At 41.4% G+C, this 18,725-nt stretch overlaps 2 long non-coding RNA genes across 2 annotated transcripts; one reads left to right on the forward strand and one right to left on the reverse strand.

Annotated features, from left to right (window-relative positions):
- The first annotated feature begins 10,843 nt into the window (after positions 1-10,843).
- On the forward strand, positions 10,844-12,385 carry LOC118234312. The gene is made up of 2 exons (XR_004766652.1): positions 10,844-11,105; positions 11,758-12,385. It is a non-coding gene; the product is annotated as an uncharacterized LOC118234312 (long non-coding RNA).
- A 3,868-nt stretch (positions 12,386-16,253) lies between these two features.
- LOC118234310 lies at positions 16,254-17,404 on the reverse strand. Its single transcript, XR_004766650.1, has 3 exons — positions 17,275-17,404; positions 17,095-17,182; positions 16,254-16,735 (listed from the first exon to the last, which is right to left on the reverse strand). It is a non-coding gene; the product is annotated as an uncharacterized LOC118234310 (long non-coding RNA).
- Between the last annotated feature and the right edge of the window lie 1,321 nt (positions 17,405-18,725).

Consider the following 18,725-nt stretch of genomic DNA (forward strand, 5'->3'; position numbering starts at 1 on the left):
GTGACCAACTAAAAATCAGTCGAAACACAGCTGCAGCAGTAATCAGAGGTATAGAATGAGCCATAGTACTGTAATATCCTACGTTGCACTGAGTCTAGGAGCTCATGTGGATGACGCAATTCAAGGGCGTCAGAGTGTGGAATGGAAGTAAAAAAAATAAATGGTTGCACGAGTGTGCTGAATGTGACTAGTTTTGTTTATTTGGACAATTCACTGTCGAATAGAACAGAACATTACATGGTGTCAGAGAATTCGTTTTTTATCGACCTGACGACGGAAGATGGAAAACACAGGCGTTCCAACACCACGAATGGACTGGGACTCGTCCAATTTGCCCGACGCGTGGAGAAAGTTTCGTCAGCACGTGGAGCTGATGTTCTCCGGTCCACTGCATGCCAAAGCAGAGGAGGAGAAATGTAGCTACCTGCTACTTTGGATCGGGGAGAAAGGCAGAGACGTTTTTAACACGTGGACTCTCACTACCGACCAAAGGAAGGTACTGAAAACATATTACGATAGTTTTGAAGCTTATGTAACTCCGAAAGCAAACCCCATTTTTGCGCGTTATAAGTTTCACGAAAAAATACAAGGGGATAGCGAGAGTTTTGACCAGTTTGTGACTGAATTAAAACTACTGGTAAAAGACTGTAACTACCCAAACAGTGAAGAAATGATTCGTGATCGCATTGTATTTGCAACGAACTCCCCAAAAGTGCGTGAAAAATTGCTGTGTCACGGTCCAGAATTAACGCTCAATAAAGCCATTGACATTGCGCGTGCATACGAGCTATCACAGCAGCAGTTGAAAACAATGCTGCCCCCCGCTGCTAACGCAGATAGTCGGTTAGCTCACGCAGTCAGCAGAAAGCCATTCAGGGCAGACCAAGCACGCCGTGGGCGCAAGACGATGAGCTGGACCGATAGCAACAGCGCCAGTAGAAGCAAAGAATGTGGAGCATGCGGGAGAGAGCATAGTCGCACGGAGGAATGCCCAGCAAAGGGACGTCAGTGTAATAAATGCAAGAAACCGAACCATTTCGCAAGGGTGTGTAGGACACAAACGCAGCAGCGACACACAAAATACAACCCCAAGAAACTGCATGCCATCTCAGATAGCGCTGAGCAGCTACAGGATGAACCAGAACTGTACATTGACACTATCATTACAGAGCATGAAAACACAGATAGGGAACAGGCATATGTAGAGCTGGAAATAGGAAAGGAGAGGCACAAACTTAAATTTAAATTAGATACTGGTGCCCAGGCTAGTATAATACCAGCCCACACATTCCACAAGATATTTGGAAATGTAGTACTAACCCCCACATCCAGCAGGCTCTCAGCATATGGTGGGCACAGGATTCAAGCAAAGGGCTCATGTAGGCTAACATGCAGATACAGGCAGAAAGCAGTCATGGTAGGCTTTGACATAGTTTATGCAAATGCTCCCCCTGTCTTGGGTTTGCGAGCATGCCTAGATCTGAACCTAGTTAAAATGGTACATCTACTTGATGCACAGCCAATCACACACACAAGCATACTAGATGAGTTTGCTGATGTGTTCGAAGGCATTGGACTGTTTCCTGGAGAATGCAGCTTTCAGCTCAAACCCTTGGCAACACCAGTGGTGTGTCCGCCTCGCCGTATCCCATACGCTCTGCGCGACCGGCTCAAAGATGAGTTGGACAGCATGGAAAAAATGGAAATAATTCAAAAGGTTACAGAGCCAACCGAGTGGGTAAATGCTCTAGTGGTGCTGGAAAAGCCGAAAACAAAAAGGCTTAGGGTATGCCTAGACCCCCGCCCCCTAAATAAAGCCATCCAGAGACCCCATTATCCGCTCCCTACTTTGGACGATGTCACACCCAAATTGGCGGGAGCACAGTACTTCAGTGTACTAGATGCCAGGTCTGGATATTGGGCAATAAATCTCAGCCATGAATCATCCCTGTTAACCACGTTCAATTCAATATATGGCAGATATCGCTTCAAGCGACTCCCCTTTGGAATAATCTCGGCGCAGGATGAGTTTCAGAGGAGGGTGGATGAGGCCTATGAAGGGCTTCCGGGCGTCACCGCCATAGTAGATGACATCTTGGTGTTTGGCCGCACCAAAGAGGAGCATGACGCCAGCCTGCGTGCCATGTTGGACAGAACCAGGGAGAAGGGAATCAGGCTGAATAAGGACAAATGCATCATCTGCGTACCGGAGGTGAACTATTTTGGGCACACACTGACAAGAGAAGGCATCCGGCCTGACCCTAACAAGGTCAGAGCAATCAAAGAAATGGCTTCCCCGCGGAGCAAGGCAGAGTTAGAGACAATACTGGGCATGGTCACTTACCTTTCCAGGTTTGCCCCCAGGCTGTCAGAGACAACGGCTCCACTCCGACAACTGCTAAAGGAGAACAGTGAGTTTATATGGGACTCAAATCATGACATTGCCTTCCAGCGAGTGAAAGACCTCCTAACACAGGAACCCGGCCCGGTGCTTACCTACTTCGACCACACCAGAGACCTGAAGCTGCAGGTCGATGCCTCCAAATGCGGCTTAGGAGCAGTCCTGCTCCAGGAAGAGAAACCAGTCGCATACGCATCCAAAGCGCTGAATGGGACCGAAGAAAACTACGCGCAGATCGAAAAGGAACTGTACGCAGTTCTCTTCGGATGCAGGCGGTTTCACCAATACCTGTACGGACGACAGGTAATCGTCGAGTCAGATCATAAACCGCTAGAGTCCATCATGCGTAAGCCCCTGGCAGCTGCGCCGCCGCGACTACAACGCATGATACTACAGCTCCAGAGGTATGATATCACAATCACACACAAGCCAGGTAAGCAAATCCCTGTGGCAGATACATTGTCCAGAAAGCCAATTGAGTGTCATGACCGCTCAGTGAGTGAAGGCATGGACTATCAGATACACACTGTGATCAGCAATGCTCCAGTGAGCGACCACAAAATGGCAGAGATCAGAGTTGCCACAGCACAAGATGAACAGCTCTCAGTGTTGAGACAGGTTATCCAAGCAGGGTGGCCTGAATCAGTCAAAAAATGTCTACCCGCAGTTTCTGAGTACTGGAACCATAGGGATGAGATATCAGAGGCAGATGGCATCCTGCTAAAAGGGGAAAAAATAATTGTACCACACTCACTGAGGACTGAAATGCTTAAACGCATTCATACAGGGCATTTAGGGATGGAAAAGTGCAAGCAGCGCGCAAGAGATGTGCTTTTCTGGCCCGGGATGGGTAAGCAGATAGAGACGCTAGTAGGGTCCTGTAGCATCTGCCTTGAGCGACGCAGCTCCATCCCAAAAGAGCCAATGATGCCACATCCTATCCCGGAACGACCTTGGCAGGTAGTAGCCACTGACCTATTTCAATGGAACAGTACTGACTATATAGTTACCGTCGACTACTATAGCAGGTACTTTGAGGTAGAGAAAATCACCAGCCTCACATCCTCAACAGTAATCCAAAAGCTGAAAGCGATGTTTGCCAGATTTGGAATACCACAGACCTTGGTAAGTGACAATGGGCCTTGCTACAATTCACAGGAGTTCAAAGCTTTTGCTCATACATGGGACTTCGAACACATCACGAGCAGCCCCCTGTACCCGCAGAGCAACGGCTTAGCAGAAAAAACTGTTCAAACTGCCAAAAATCTCATGGATAAAGCACACGCCCAGAGGTCTGACGCATACCTCAGTTTATTGGAATACAGAAACACCCCAGTAGATGGCTTAAGGTCGCCAGCTCAACTGTTGATGAGTAGGCGCCTGCGCTCCGTCCTCCCAACCACTGAAAAGCAACTGCAGCCTGAACTTGCTTGTCGCAGCACTATTCGCAGTAGGAGAGAACTGTGCCAAAAGCGGCAGAAGCAGTATTACGACAGGAATACAAAAGCACTGCCTGCACTACCAGAGGGAACCACAGTTCGCTTCCAGCTTCCAACAGGGATGTGGAAACCCGCCACGATAGTCGAGCCAGCAGGTACCCAGAGATCCTACAACATCCTCACGGACGAAGGTCACACGCTTCGACGCAACAGGCGTCACATCCTGCAAACGTGCGAGGGTGACACAAGTCAGGAGATTCCATCGAACAACGAGCTGTTGGAGCCTCAAGTCACTGACTTTAAAACTTTGCAGCAGGACACTTCAGAGCACACAGGTTCCAAAGAGCCCCCACACTGTGCTACCACCAGATCAGGTCGCATAGTGAAACCAAGAGCTATATTAGACCTGTAAGCTTTGAAAAAAAAAAAAAAAAAAAAAAAAAACAGAAACAGTGTACTTTGTAATTGTTGTCTTGTTTCTTATGCAACACAGAAATGCACTGTGTAAACTGTTTTATTGAAATGTTGAGCTGTTTAATAATCCATGTTACAAGGATCAACATACTGTATGCTCTGGTTGAGTTTCATTAGAGCAATTCTGCTTTTATGCTTCAGAGTGCTAAGATTACACTGCATTGCTGTTAACTGAACACAGTTTACCAACCTTTACATTTACTTCAGTGGTATAGTGCTTATATACATTTGGTAAATAGAATGCCTCAAATAGATATTGTGATTTGTTATGGCAGCTATACCCATGTGCAGATTTTTTTTTTTAAAGAAGGGGGATGTAATATCCTACGTTGCACTGAGTCTAGGAGCTCATGTGGATGACGCAATTCAAGGGCGTCAGAGTGTGGAATGGAAGTAAAAAAAATAAATGGTTGCACGAGTGTGCTGAACGTGACTAGTTTTGTTTATTTGGACAATTCACTGTCGAATAGAACAGAACATTACAAGTACCACAGTGACCGTCCTCCTAAAATGACACCACGGACAGTGCGCTGCTTGCACAATCTAGGTCTGAAAAACAGACGGGAAAGTGCTTCAGACTTGGCACAGGGGTTATCAATGGAAATCGGAGTTTCTGTGACAGCTCAGACAGTGCGAAGGACGTTGCATAACGTCAACCTCTATGGACGGCGTCCAAGAAAAAAGCCCTTGCTTGCTCTTCGGCACAAAACTGCAAGATTAAACTTTGCTAAAGAACACGAAAAGCCTGATAAATATTGGGAGCACATTCTTTGGTCAGATGAGACCAAGATACATTTGTTTAGCTCAGATGGGGTCCAGCATGTTTGGCATGAACCTGGCCAGGACTACCACAGTGAATGCATAGTCCCGACAGTGAAGCACGGAGATGGGAGTGTGATGATATGGGGCTGTATGAGTGCAAAAGGTGTTGCGGAGATGACATTTATAGATGGCACCATGAATGCCAGTGGATACACCAAAATACTGGCTGACAAGATGACTCTGAGTCTCCTGAAGCTTGGCAGAAGAGGAATATTCCAACATGATAACGATCCAAAGCACACTGCCAAAATCACGCAAGAGTTTCTAAAGAAGAAAAAAGTGAAAACTATGACCTGGCCAAGTATGTCACCTGACTTGAATCCAATATAACACATTTGGGGTATTTTAAAGAGAAAAGTAGAGCAACACAACCCCTCCAGCAAAGAGCAGCTGAAAAAAATTGTCTCTGAAGAATGGCAGAACATCTCTCGAGAAATTTGTGCAACACTGGTATCCTCCATGCCGAGGAGGATTGAGTCTGTAATCAAAAATAAAGATGGACATACGAAGTATTGAAAAAATAAAAGATTTGAATCTCAGTGAAAGGTGTACTGACTTTTGTTGCATTGAGTTCTTACTGTGGGGCCTGTATTTTTAATATAGTAAATCTAAACTGTTAGTTTTTAATTTTACATAAGAGCAAATACCCTACTGTTCAACTTAGAAGTAATGCAATTACTGTAAGGGGATACAATTTTAAATCATTTGACATTTAAGTGATATTGCACAGGGGTGTACTCACTTCTGTTGTATACTGTATTTACACCAGCACTGTAAACCAGGTCTTCGGTGTGAGACTATTGATTCCAAAACAAAACCAAAACTGAGAGACACCATATGATCTACTCCACTGTGGCTGGAGGGCCAGTTTAGGCCATGGTCAGAGGAGGACGGCACAACATCCTCACAACACAATAACAATGTCCGCCTAAAGCCCCAAACTTAGGGGATTTTGCATGTTTTCTTCTTCTTCTTCTATTTTTTGCCTGATTACATCATTACAAATGCTCCAGGCCCACACAGAACACGTCTCTCCATTGGACAGTTAGGTACATCAGCCAATATAAAAACATTGCATACAGACACAAAACGGACATACTGTATATACAAGTGCACATGTTTAAAAGAACAAAACTTTGCAACTCTGTTATCTACTTCCCTTGTAGCTCACTGGGTAGCACGTTTGTCTTTCAACCTTTTTGGACGAGTGGCAGACCCGGATTCAAATCCTCCCTTCGGATTGATGCAAACCTCTAATTCGTTACACAGGCTTGATGGCTAACTAAAAATCTAACATTTAAACGATTGCTTTTGCATCTGTAAAATCTTTGCGGGAAACATATCTCTGTTTCTGAAATCCAAATGAAATGCACCCACACATTTGGCTGTTCCACTTTCGGCCTTTTCGTTACCTATCCTGCTAATGAGACGACAGACTGAGTATATAACGTTATAGTAGCCTATGGCCACTTCTGAAATTAAGCACTAAAATCTGCGTTGCCATTTGGTCCAGTAGGTAACATTATGCCGCTCATATAGAAACTAGCGTAAGATAATGACTTCTTCATGCCAGGAATATTGATTTTCTTTAAGTCAAAACAGCTCACATTCACCTGTACTGATAACTACTTTTTAACTAGGCTACTGTAGCTACCCTGCAATGCCACATTTCTAAATTAATGTTGGCTAACCCCATAGATCCTCTATCGACAAGCAAACAATTATTAAAAACACTTCCATTTAAAAATAGGGACAGCAGTAGTATAATGGCTGAGGAGTTGGTCTGGTAACCTAAAGGTTGCAGGTTTGATTCCCTGGTAGGACAGTGCCGTTCTACCCTTGAGTAAGATACTTAACCTGCATTGCTTCAGTATATATATCCAGCCATATAAATGGATGCAATGTAAGTCTGCTAAATGCCTGTAATGTAAAAATACGACATACACTTTCATTTATTTGTCATTCATGGTAAAGGAAAAATGATTGAATCCATATGTGTTTCTTTCAGAAAGTAGGCTATGTGTGTGCATGCATATATGTTTATGCATCTTTGTGATAGCCTACAATTATACATGAATTACTGTTCTCACACATAAAAAACACCATACAAAAAGAAATTATATCTGATTTAAAACGTTTTCAACATACAAAAATGCCAAGTTACTCACACATACAAAGCACTATCTATAAGTCATTAATTCAAACCGGCTAAATCTAGGCGTGGCATTAAAAGTATTGATATCAAAAAACAATTTTGGGTAGAAAAATTGGGTAGAATTTCTCTGGAATACAGCTTGTTTAATTTGTGTGAGGAAAGATAGCCAATACTGTTTCTGGTAACTTGGCATCATTTTGATATCAATATTTTTAATGGCAAGCCTAGTGTAACAGGTTCTGGTGTTCCTCTCTCCACAAACCACGTAGGTCGCAAGTCTCAGATGCACACAGGCTTTTATTGTGCATTCAGGAGAAGGAGAAGGGAATAAACAATATATAGCACCAATGTGCATCTCATTCCAGCCCCTGGTCTCACTGCAGGCAGAACAGATAAAGAGTTACTAATTACTGCAATGGCCTACATCTGTGGTCTCCGTCTTCGCCTGCAGATGGCGGCCTAACCACACCACCCCTCCAGTTTGAATTAATGAGATACAGACAATGCTTTGTATGTGTGAGAAACTTGGCATTTTTGTACATTGAAAACATTTTCTTATCAGATTAAAATTTAGCACCAAGAATGTCCTGCTCCTGCCACAAAAATACTTTTGTTATTATATCCTAGTAATATTAACGTGTGTTCTGTGGTTTCATGTTATCAGTTATATTTTTAGAAAGCAGAAAATTGCTGGTAATTTGTGTTACAAATGGATAATCAAGGTGATACCATTGTTTAGTCAAGATGGGCTGCATTGACTATACATTGCTGCAGGAAACCTTGTATGCAGTTGAATGCTGTATATAGTCAGTTCATAATTAGGATATGGTATAGTTATACGTGTACACATACTGTAGCTCATCATTAACAATGGTCACCAATAATGCTGCAAAGGGTCTGAAAATGTCTGGGTTCACTGTGACCAGACTGAGTGAAACAAAAACAGAATGAATGCAAATAAGCCCACTCCGGCCCAAATGCGGGCTGGTGCAGCTTTAGGGGTTAAATAAAAATAATGCTAGCAGCTGTATGTCTTGACATTACAAGAGATGTAACTAAAAATATGTGACAGAGGGTTCTGGGAAGTGGAGATGGCCGTGTCTTACAATGACACTGAAAGCAACATGGGCAATAGAAATAAAAGCACTGACCTTCTGATAAGAGATTAAAAGCCAGCTTGTCAGCGACAGACAAGTCATAGTTTATTTACCGGAGGGCCTATCTGCTGATAAAGAGATAAAAAGAGCTGATTTTTCAGAAAATTACATTCACCCTAAATGGCCTCCTGAGAGAGCTAAACAACACAGTTATACTGTGATGTGACCTCGTCAAACTCTAAACTCAAATCACCTGCAGTGATAATCCTTTTACCGGCAATGCGATGGATCCCCAGTTGTACGGTGGTACTTGCAGTGGCCATTGAAATAACCTCTGGTTTTTGTTTTTAACCATCTCCATGAAGACTACAGGATTGTGATCTATGAAAAAGTCCTTTCTCCATGGTAGAATATGCCTTCTGATGTGTATTCAACATTCTAGAAAAATATGCAACAGGTTTATCTGGTCGAAAATTCCTGCAGAAGTGCAACTCCCACATCCCAGACATCTGCAGCTAACTGACATCTCATATCAGTATTAATGTATTACCTGTCCATTTCCATCATGTTATTGAAATTATACAATTTAAGCTCAAGACAAAGCTGAAATAGAACTGCAGCTGCCAGGCGAATCATTTGGTTAAGTCGCTACTGCATTGATGAGCCCCACGGCCTCAGCTTGAATCTTGGCCACACCAGTGCCGACTGCAGGCGGTCACTACATTGGGCAACATGCACTTGCTGATTGAATTGCCCAGGGAATGGGAGGGCTCAGTCGGTTAGGGGGTTCGCATTTCATATCGCGCTGGTTGATCAGGGGCCCGTGGGCTGCATGTTAAAGGTCTTCCTCTGACTCCGCTCTGTGCAAACTCAGCCAACTTTAATGACACCGCGCGGGTTTTTCAGAGGAAAAACGTGGATGTGCACTGTCTCCCATATCAGCAGTGGGGTTCATGAATGAGCTGGGGGGTGGTTGCCAAATTAGGGTGGTAATAGGAATTTAACATGTACAGCCACACATTGGGCACCAAAAAGACTAAGAAAAAAATAAAATAAACTGTCCTGTAGTATTTTGTAAGTCCGATACAAAAAATAGAAAATTGTTAATTTTGTTAAATACAACTGGATGTAAACCAGTCACATTGTTTAAAATTAATCTCAAACTGAATTGTTTCAGCAAGCCCTACCATATTAGGATTCTATTGTCGTTGTTCACATACCATGGCCACAATGCAATTTTCAGCCAGATTATAGCAAGTAAAAAACTAGGAGAGCAGGAGAGCAGAGAAGTGAAGGAGTGCTTTTGGGTTCAGTCCGTTTCAGCTGACTGTTAGTCCGAGTATTTGGACTTGGCCTGTGGAAAAACACGTTTTACTGATTAACCTGGCCTGTTTCTTTGGTCATGTTCTTGGATTGATTAACTCTGGGGAACAGCTAAAGCTGTGATCTAATTCTGACAACTCACAGTCGAAAAACAGAAATAAAACTTGTGAGTTCCTTTACAAGCTGGTATTGTGGTTTGTGTTCCATCGTACAATCGTGCGATGTCAGCCTCCCTTCACGTGTCCTGTCACACTGTCTCTATGCTGCCTTTGCACTGCTGGGGATTCTCAGATCCTCTGGTGACATCTGCTTTTATTTTACTCTTTTGTGTGTTCATGTTGTTTTTCTTCTGTGACTTAAAATGAAAGTAAAAGTATTTTTTTCTGCTTTTAAGTTTTTTTTTTTTAACGGGTTTTCTCCATTTGACTTTGTTCTCATCCTGACCACCCCGATCAACAAAACAAAAATATATTTTATGTGTACCTTTACGAGCTGGTATTGCGGTTTGTTTAATTGCGACATGAGACATTCTGCCTCCCGTTGCTGGTCCTGTCCAGACCTGGGTCAAATACGTATATGTACTGGATTCAAATACTTTTCTACGCTTTACTGATCTTGTCTGGTGTATTGGAACCAATGAAATACTCTCAAAAAGTGCAAACCCTGACTTCTGGTCATATTGGCAAGCTCAGTTACAACAGGCAAGATCAATAGAGCACAGAAAGGTATTTGAATCCAAAACAAATACATATTTGACCCAGGCCTGGTCCTGTCACACCGTTTCTATGCTGCCATTGCATTGTGGGGAATTTTCAGAACCTCCGATGACTTATGCTTTCATTTTACTCTTTTTGTGTGTTCATCAGGGGCGGTTTTAGTGATTTGGAGGCCCCAGGCATGTTTCTTAGGTCATGTTCTTGGATTGATTAACTCTGGGGAACAGCTAAAGCTGTGATCTCATTCTGACAACTCACAGTCGAAAAACAGAAATAAATCTTGTGAGTTCCTTTACAAGCTGGTATTGTGGTTTGTGTTCCATCGTACCATCATGCGATGTCACCCTCCCACGTGTCCTTTGAAAACGTATATAAAACGAACTGGCATAACAGAATTGAGAGCATGAGGGAGTTCTTCCAGACTTTGGATCGAATGGAAACTCAAGGATGACTGAAAATGTCTTGAAGGACCATTCGAGACTGGAAGCTTGTATCCAGAGCTGTGAGAGTCAGATCGAGGTGGTGGAGATGAAGCTCAAGGCACTTGAGGAAGTTAAGAAAACTCTGGAAGAGCACAAAGAGGACATAAGGAAAAATAACTTTCAGTACAAATACACAACTGTAGTCATGAAGAAGGTCCCAGTTCAGGCAACGACACTGTGCTGCACCAATTGTAAGGTAAACTGCTATCATCTATGTACATGGGTAGCTGACCTAAGCTGGGGTCATGTAATGAAGAAAGAGAAATGTACGGTCTGTCCCGGAAAATGCAGCTATACGGTCCATGAAAAAGGATACACAATATATGCACCAGAATACGAAGAAAAAACAGGAACTTATGAGGACCTGAAAAAAGCTTATGAAGGGATGATAGCCACAAAGAGGAAGTGATGTCCACACGTGAGCAAGAGTTGAGGAATGCAGAAGCTGAGAAAACCAGCCTCATTGAAAGGTGTTTCCAGAGCATTCTCCAGCTTAGAGACCTTGCTCTGAAGTTCGATTCTGATTCTACTCGTCAGAGTATTCTCAGGCTGATAGAAGTGCTGAAGAGGAGCAACGAGGCAGAGAAGGCAGAAATGCTGCAGAAGATTCTAGAAAATACTGCATGAACAGACAAACAGTTGTGGGGAAGACGTGTTACAAGCTCTTCTGCATTTCGTGTACACGTTGTATGGTCAGAATTATGTTAGAGCTAGCCTGAATATTTATTAACCAAGAAATTCCCCTGTTGCCCCATACTATGAAACAGACACATGGGTAACAGCTACCAAAATAAACCACCAAAGGTGTATTCAGTCAGGATCGTAACTTTCTTTATCTCTACCTCTAGTGGTGGAAGCTGGTGTCACCATAGAAACTACTGAAGAGACACTCCCAGGCTCAACCTAACAACAGATGAGGTGTTGAGAAAAGTATACGCAATTTAAGCCAGAAAGCAACTCTATGACAAGGGGGGAAATATGACTGTATGCTTGACTGGTAAAATGGTTTTATTGTTTTGTATTTGATAAATGGTTTTATTGTTTTGTATTTGATTTCTTTTGATGTAGATCTTCATTTCCTAAGTGTTTTATCATATAGAATTCCATGGAGACCTCAGTAACTGAGCACATTCTAAAAAATCTTGGTAGTCCAAGACCAATGGCATTTTTTCAGAAAAAATTGTAAAACAGTCTTCCTGTTGATTTTATGATCTAAAATGGTTTGTTTAATGGTCTTTTGTCTTTTAATGTACTGTGGGGTGCTTTGTAGATTAGTATTTCCACAGGTCCTATAATCCTGATGAGTAATTAAGAAGTGAGTAGGGCCAGACCCCTTGGAGGATCTGTTGTATGGATTTTAAAAGCCTTTAAACTTAAACTGCTTTGGTGCGAGGAGGGAAAATATATATATATATTCTGCTTTTGTTTGTGAGAAATGCCATTATTTGTTCAATGAATATAGTGAATATAACCAATCATTTACTTTATTGTTCCAACTATTTCCTGTTCTGGAACTGGTAGATCCAAACTGAAAACAACTTTCATGGCAATGTGAAAGACTGAAATCCAAATGAAATACACCCACACATTTGGCTGTTCCACTTTTGGCCTTTTCGTTACCTATCCTGCTAATGAGACGACAGACTGAGTATATAACGTTATAGTAGCCTATGGCCACTTCTGAAATTAACCACTAAAATCTGCGTTGCCATTTGGTCCAGTAGGTAACATTATGCCGCTCATATAGAAACTAGCGTAAGATAATGACTTCTTCATGCCTGGAATATTGATTTTCTTTAAGTCAAAACAGTTCACATTCACCTGTACTGATAACTACTTTTTAACTAGGCTACTGTAGCTACCCTGCAATGCCACAGTTCTAAATTAATGTTGGCTAACCCCATAGATCCTCTATCGACAAGCAAACAATTATTAAAAACACTTCCATTTAAAAATAGGGACAGCAGTGGGCCGCAGTGTAGTATAATGGTGGAGGAGTTGGTCTGGTAACCTAAAGGTTGCAGGTTTGATTCCCTGGTAGGACAGTGCCGTTCAACCCTTGAGCAAGATACTTAACCTGCATTGCTTCAGTATATATATCCAGCCGTATAAATGGATGCAATGTATTTCTTTGGAATACAGCTTGTTTAATTTGTGTGAGGAAAGATAGCCAATACTGTTTCTGGTAACTTGGCATCATTTTGATATCAATATTTTTAATGGCAAGCCTAGTGTAACAGGTTCTGGTGTTCCTCTCTCCACAAACCACGTAGTTCGCAAGTCTCAGAAGCACACAGGCTTTTATTGTGCGTTCAGGAGAAGGAGAATGGAATAAACAATATATAGCACCAATGTGCATCTCATTCCAGCCCCTGGTCTCACTGCAGGCAGAACATGTAAAAAGTTACTAATTACTGCAATGGCCTACATCTGTGGTCTCCGTCTTCGCCTGCAGATGGCGGCCTAACCACACCACCCCTCCAGTTTGAATTAATTAGATACAGACAATGCTTTGTATGTGTGAGAAACTTGGCATTTTTGTACATTGAAAACATTTTCTTATCAGATTAAAATTTAGCACCAAGAATGTCCTGCTCCTGCCACAAAAATACTTTTGTTATTATATCCTAGTAATATTAACGTGTGTTCTGTGGTTTCATGTTATCAGTTATATTTTTAGAAAGCAGAAAATTGCTGGTAATTTGTGTTACAAATGGATAATCAAGGTGATACCATTGTTTAGTCAAGATGGGCTGCATTGACTATACATTGCTGCAGGAAACTTTGTATGCAGTTGAATGCTGTATATAGTCAGTTCATAATTAGGATATTGTATAGTTATACGTGTACACATACTGTAGCTCATCATTAACAATGATCACCAATAGTGCTGCAAAGGGTCTGAAAATGTCTGGGTGCACTGTGACCAGACTGAGTGAAACAAAAACAGAATGAATGCAAATAAACCCACTCCGGCTCAAATGCGGGCTGGTGCAGCTTTAGGGGTTAAATAAAAATAATGCTAGCAGCTGTATGTCTTGATATTACTGGAGATGTAACTAAAAATATGTGACAGAGGGTTCTGGGGAGTGGAGATGGCCGTGTCTTACAATGACACTGAAAGCAACATGGGCAATAGAAATAAAAGCACTGACCTTTTGATAAGAGATTAAAAGCCAGCTTGTCAGCGACAGACAAGTCATAGTTTATTTACCGGAGGGCCTATCTGCAGATAAAGAGATAAAAAGAGCTGATTTTTCAGAAAATTACATTCACTCTAAATGGCCTCCTGAGAGAGCTAAACAACACAGTTATACTGTGATGTGACCTCGTCAAACTCTAAACTCAAATCACCTGCAGTGATAATCCTTTTACCGGCAATGCGATGGATCCCCAGTTGTACGGTGGTACTTGCAGTGGCCATTGAAATAACCTCTGGTTTTTGTTTTTAACCATCTCCATGAAGACTACAGGATTGTGATCTATGAAAAAGTCCTTTCTCCATGGTAGAATATGCCTTCTGATGTGTATTCAACATTCTAGAAAAATATGCAACAGGTTTATCTGGTCGAAAATTCCTGCAGAAGTGCAACTCCCACATCCCAGACATCTGCAGCTAACTGACATCTCATATCAGTATTAATATATTACCTGTCCATTTCCATCATGTTATTGAAATTATACAATTTAAGCTCAAGACAAAGCTGAAATAGAACTGCAGCTGCCAGGCGAATCATTTGGTTAAGTCGCTACTGCATTGATGAGCCCCACGGCCTCAGCTTGAATCTTGGCCACACCAGTGCCGACTGCAGGCGGTCACTACATTGGGCAACATGCACTTGCTGATTGAATTGCCCAGGGAATGGGAGGGCTCAGTTGGTTAGAGTTCGCATTTCATATCGCGCTGGTTGATCGGGGGCCCTGTCTAAGTGCAAAATCAGTATCTTTAAGTGCAAAATTAAGCAAGGAGAAACGGGTGGAACGCAGCAGTGGACCTCCTCAATTGTTTTAGGGTTTTTAAACAACTTTATTGATTATGTAACATTTCACAATACATCAAAAAAGAGCATACACAATTAGATTACATAACATACATCTCTTTAGCAAACCCCGCCATCTCCTTCTGTGCTCCACCGAGTGGTCCTTACCCAATCAAACGCAAGGGCATGTTCCCAATTCTATTTCACGCAACCACTAGAATAGGTGCTATCCTAACTACTAATGATAATAACTAATAAAGAAAATAACCAAGAGGAGAAACTAATATGCAATATTAAATTAAAAAAATAAAATAAAATAAAAATAATAATAATAATAATAATAATAATAATAATATCTTTTTTTTCCTTAATCCCTTGTAAGCATATGTAAGGGCTTAACCACATTCACATTCTACACACCAAACTCTGAATGAAACAGAAGGCAACATCAAAAACACGGATAAAGATCTTCAGATATGAGATTAAAAGCCAGTTTGTCAGCGACCGGTTGGTCCCAGTACCTGAGGTCACGTCAGCCAATAATGACCCACAGATTTCAGAAAATTCCATTCACCCTTATGGACTTTTACTAAGAAACACATCTAATCTGATATAAAATTACTGCCAAAATAAACAACAACAGCAGGCTGATACAATATCATGCAGGACTGATGTGGGCATCTCTGTTTGGAATACATGTTCTGCATCGGGTGTCCAATATTATCAGAAAAGTGCCAGTCTGGGTGTAGGTTTCTGTTTTAGCCCAACCCTACAACACTTGATTCAACTGATTTATTTATCACGCTCTTCAATCTAGACCTTGATGAGTAGAACCATGCTGTCTAATGCTCAGGTGAAACAAAACACCCTCAACACACTGGAGTAAACTATTCCTGTGACTGCACTGGTCATGTAGCTGAATGTTTAAAATCATTTAACTTCTTAGACAGCACAACGTCCTCACAAAACAAGACAAACTTACTGGAGTATACTATTCCTCAGACTGCACTGGTCATGTGACTGAGTGTTCAAAATGATTTAGCTTTAGATGATGGTAGAATTGTGTAACACACCTGTAGGTTCTTGATATTTCTCAGTGAAGCACGCTCCTACCAGTGTTTCATAATAAGCATCTGACTGGAATGGAGAAGAAAGAACAGGTGATGGATCAATTGAATACATAGTTGAGGACAAGGGTTTACATTCACCTAGACTAAAGATATTCAAACTCAGTTTTTCACAGCTCTGCACATTTCATGTTACCATACATTTATTTTGGATAGTCCATTACGACATTTGAGGATTGAGGCGATTCTGAGACGCCTTCAGCACAAGGCAAGCTGCATCTACTTGTTGAATGCCCCTTATGGAATTAAATAACTTGTAGAGATTCAGAGAAACTCTTTGATCATTCTCAAGCCCACCTGTGTCTCCAAATCCAATATCACTGACTGTGAGTGAAAAAGGAACAGGCAGTTCCCCCAGCCGATAAATCTCATAGGCAGTAATCAGACTGGTTTGAGATACAGTTTGGGGTCTTGTGCCTTCATCTGGAATGATTTCAAACCTGATTTTGTCTTCCCACTTTACCCCCAGCATGTAGTTGACCATAATATTGATGAGTGAAGACTGTCCTGTTCCTGTTTCTCCCATGATTAGGATTGCCCATTTCCTTTTTTGGGAGTCCTTTTTTCCAAATGTGTATCTCCTGATGGTTCCATCTTCATTCAGATGTTCCTGGACTGTGTTCAGCAGGTATTTTCTGATGGGTTCAGTTGCAATCTGTACACTGTTCTTAATTACATTTGACCACTTAGATGTAGCTTCTTGTGTAGCCATAGAGCAACTAAAATAAGAGAAATAAAACAAGTTATGTGTTTTCAGTTTTTAATTCAGTGATTGCACACACACAAACACACGCCCGCCCGCACACACACACACACACACACACACATTTCTGATCATTTTGATGCCCTAGAGACCTACTACACCCCCCCCCCCCCAGCCAAAAGGAAATAATTAACTATAACAACATGTGAACATGCATCTTCCACCATGCTTCAGTTACAATGCTAACCACCTACAATAAATATCTTAAACACAAAACAGTTTTTTGTTAATTAATTCACTGAAATTATTCCACCTATTCAGTATACAGAGTACTATTAATAAATAAATGAATAAGGCCACATAATCAAAACATACCTTTGCCATAGATTTGTGCCATCACACACCCTCAAACAAATGATTCAGACCAGAGACAAATGTGCAATCTGTGCAACAAATCTGCCATCTGCAATATTCCAAAATTCAAATATTATAGTAACCAACTGTTGCATAAAAAAATGTATGTGTACCGTAGAAACTGCCATCAGATATTGTTACCTGGACAGATATTGTGCCATTCTCAGGTTGTCAGGTACCAGGCCTCTTGTAAGCACAGAAAGAAAACAAACACAGAATCTTTGCCAACCAGGAAACACAAATAAATGTGCACAAAATGAATTGTCTCAGCACCTGAAAAAAATAGATCAAGAAATATTAATTTATTTTGAGAAGATCTAAAAAAGCCAACTGATACACATTGAAAACAGACGGTAGCTTATTCTGCTGATGTGCAAGTCACACAGACAGGAAATCTAGTCATGGTCTTCTTCTCTGATGAAAGGAAGCAGGACAAGGAATCAATTTTAAAAATCCCGATGTACAAATGTAGTCTCGCGGAAACCTGTGTACTAAACGTGGGTTCAGCCTTTAGAATATCAGTTGGGACCGGCAGTTGAGATCAGTTGGGACCAGCTGGGACCAGAGAAGGTAGAGCAGCATCCTGCTAGAGCAGCATTAATTGCCTCCTCCACTTAACAAAATGAGTAGATCTACCCAACGTGATCCCACTGATGCTGGACAGTTGTCTACCAGTTGCAATCAATGGAAACATACAAATTAACATCAATAAGGCATAAACTCTTGTTAGCTCACTGATGCTAACTTGTTGGCTAGCTAGTTTGGAAGAAAAAAAGAGCGTTTCCTAAAATTGCATAGCAACCGCCTGGCAAAATCTTTTAAAATTTTAAAATTATTCTTGTTTTGAAATTGTTCATAAAAACAAAGACAGGTTTGTAATTATAATACATATATATATATATATATATATATATATATATATATATATATATATCCAGTGAGCACCATAATTCATTGGACAGTAACACATTTTTTGTTATTTTGGTTCTGTACTCTAGAACTTTGAGTTTGAAAGGACACAATGACAATGAGGTTGAAGTGCAGACTGTCAGCTTTAATTTGAGGGTATTTCAAAATGGAAGACAATTGGTGAACAAAACACATCAGCATATGCGATTATGGCCAATTAGAACACATTTCTTAACCCCAGGGCAGAAAGAAATCCCACCCTGCTCAGACTATATGAATTAATAGGCTCAGGAAGACACACCTTTTGGGACTGCAGGTGATCTGACAAACACAGGTGAGAGAGCAGCTTTGTATGATTGATATTCATTCTGTAGATTTAAGCTGTTGGATCCTCATTCATAATTATACTTCATCAGATCGATGTTACTGATTCGGTGCATTACAGTGTCAGTGAGGTTAACTTGAAAACAAACTCATTAACATTCAGTTGTGGATTTCCATTTTTAACACATTCTAGCTAACTGGTTTTTTAGGTGGTCGATCTACTAAGGACTGAACCCACGTTTAGAACACAAAGTTAAGTTCTCAGGTACCAGTCCTCTTGTAAGCCCCGAAAAAAAACAATCACAACATGTTTCCCCCACCAGGAAACACGCATGCATGTGCAGAGAAATCTTCTCTGT

The sequence above is a fragment of the Anguilla anguilla genome, chromosome 8 (genome assembly GCF_013347855.1).
Source record: "Anguilla anguilla isolate fAngAng1 chromosome 8, fAngAng1.pri, whole genome shotgun sequence".
Taxonomy (NCBI): Eukaryota; Metazoa; Chordata; class Actinopteri; order Anguilliformes; family Anguillidae; genus Anguilla; species Anguilla anguilla.